The sequence below is a fragment of the Pteropus vampyrus genome, unplaced genomic scaffold (genome assembly GCF_000151845.1).
Source record: "Pteropus vampyrus isolate Shadow unplaced genomic scaffold, Pvam_2.0 Scaffold5989, whole genome shotgun sequence".
In the NCBI taxonomy this organism is placed as follows: domain Eukaryota; kingdom Metazoa; phylum Chordata; class Mammalia; order Chiroptera; family Pteropodidae; genus Pteropus; species Pteropus vampyrus.
The window spans coordinates 4125-6996 of NW_011894770.1; positions in this window are offsets into that span (position 1 = coordinate 4125).

A 2872-nucleotide genomic window follows, 5' to 3' on the forward strand; every position below is an offset into this window, starting at 1 on the left:
GATATAGTTTAATCTCTGAGATTATTTTTCAAATTAAAAAAAGCATAGTTCAGAATAGTGGGTATGTAGAACTAGTAAGAGAGTTTAGCAAGAGCTTAGCACACAAGATCAATATACAGAAATCAGTTCTATTTCTATATATCAGCAACAACAAAAAAGGTTAAAATCACCATTTACAACAGCATTAAAAAATTAATACTTAGGTATAAGTCTAACAAAATATGTGCTACATCCGTATAGTGTAAATAACAAAACACTGATAAAAGGAACCAAAGATGTGGCAGGTGGCCTCTAAAAGAGCCCTCAATGAGCTCCACCTTCTGGTATTCAGATCCTCGTGTCCCCTCCCCCCAAGTGTGAACTGAACTCACTGACTTGTTTCTAATGAATAAAATATGACAAATATGATGGGCTATCACTTCCAAGCTGAAGTTATAAAATGATGGTGACCTCCATTATCAGGCACTCTCTCTCAGTCTCTCTTGGATCACTCACTTTAGGGGAGCCAGCTGCCGCGCTGTGAGGCAGCCCTGTGGAGAGGCCCACATGAATGAGCTTGGAAGCACATCTTCTGAGATCTGCCAACAGCCATCTAAGTGAGGCCGAAAGCTGATTCTCCCAAGTTAAGCCTTAAGATGACTGCAGCCATGGCCAACACTTGATTGCAGTCTCATGAAAGACCCTCAGCCAGAAACACCCAGTTAAGATTTTTCAGCTTCCTGACCCATAGATATTGTAAGATAATAGTTGTTTGTTGTTTCCAGCCACCAAGTTTTTGGGCAATTTGTTATCAGCAATAGGAAACCAATACCGAAATCCTATGTAAATGAAGAGATATATAATCTATAGTTATGGCTGAAGACCTGATATAATTAAGATGTCATTTCTCCCCAATTTTATTTAAAGATTCAGTGCAATCCCAAAAGAAATCCCAGCATATTTTTTCATAGATGTGGACGAACCGATTCTAAAATATAAATGGAAAGGCAAAGGAAGATAGCTAAAACAATTGTGAAGAAAAGAAAAAGGTTGGAGGACTCATGCCACCTGATTTCAAGACTCATTATAAAGCTACAGTAGTCAAGACAGTGTGGGATGAGTGAAAGGACAGATGTATAGATAAATAGAACAGAATGGAGAATACAGAGATACAGCCACAGGGATACAATCAGCTGATTTTTGAAAAAGTTACAAAAGCAATTCAATAGAAAAAGGATAGTCTTCTCAACAACAGTGCTGAAATGACTGGATGTCCACAACCAAAAAGAAAAAAAAAAGCACCTCAACCCATACCTCAAAATGGACTGTTGACCTAAATGTAAATTGTAAAACTGTAAAACTCGAGAAGATAACAGAGAGAAAACTTTCATGTGCATGGGTAAGCAGAGGGCTTTCAGATACAATACCAAAAGCACAATCCACACCAAAAAAACTGATTAACTGGACTTCGTCAAAAGTTAAAACTTTCAATCTGGAACAAGTACTGTTAAGAGAATGAGAAGACCAAAAGAAAAATGTTCAAATCACATTCCTGACAAAAGATGTTTTTGTCAGAATATAAAAAGAACTCTCAAAAACTCAACAATAACATGATAAACGATCCAATTAAACCAACTTTTGAAATGGGCAAAAGATGTGAACACACTTCACCAAAGAAAATATATGGATGGATAATAAGTATATGCAAAATGCTAGACTATATTAGTCATTAGTGAAATGAAAATTAAAACCCTAGTGATATATCACCATATTTCCACAGAATGGCTAAAATATTTTTAATTGACAAAAATAATTTTTAAAAGTATTAAGTGATTGCTCTACAGGTATCAAGACTTATCACAAACTAATTAAGACAGTGAGGTATTAGTATAAGGATAAACTACCAAATAATCAGAATAGAATACAGAGCCTAGAAACAGACCCACACATACATGGACACTTGTCTGCAAAGCTCTAAAGAAAGGACAGTCTTTTCAACAAAATGGTACTGAGTCAATTTGTTATCCACAAGGAGGAAGGAGCTTACATCCACAAGTGCTCTGGTTTTCACAAAGAGAATGGTTCTAGTCTCTGGGTTTAAGTGGTACTCCTCTTGCAAGACGAAGCAGAGGTCTTTGAGTTTAGGGTTCTCGTTGCTGGGATCCATGGAAATGCTTTCTAGTTCTTGCAGCTTTTCTGCAAAAGGAGAATGTTTTATAAATGGCTTATAAATTCTAGAAATTTAGAATACATTGTGACCTTTGGATATCATTCAGTTAATCTCTCAATCTTTGACCAGAATTTTATAAGTAACAACCACCAATTTAATGTATACATTAAATACACCAATAAATGCACACATTTTACCCCCAGAAAGCTGGTTGTTCAGTGTATAGTAGCACATCACTGGGTTACATATATGTATAGCAAAATACTTCAATGTAGGCCAAAAACAATTATTAATGGTAATTATCTTTGGGAAAAAAATTGGAGGAGAGAGTAAGAAAGGCTTACTTTTCATTTAATATCTGCCTATATTTTTCTTAATATGAGGGATGTGGAATTATGAGCCATTTTGGCTTTTTTCTTTTTACAGAAGTATATATAAATTATAGCATTTTTAATATTGAAACACATTTAGGTATTTTTTTAACCTTTATAAAATTACTAAAAGTAAAACCAGAAAATCTTACTATCTATTAACCATTTCCATGAATGTAAACTTTGCAAATCTTGCTATTTTTCCTTCTTCAAAATAGGAACTAGTATAAGCAGCAGATTCTTTCCGTAAGTACCAGGTTTCACTGAAGCTCAACAGTCCTGCCATCTATAACATCTTCTTAAGCCCAGGACAACTTTCTGAGTATCACCATATGCTAAGCAAATAAAAGTA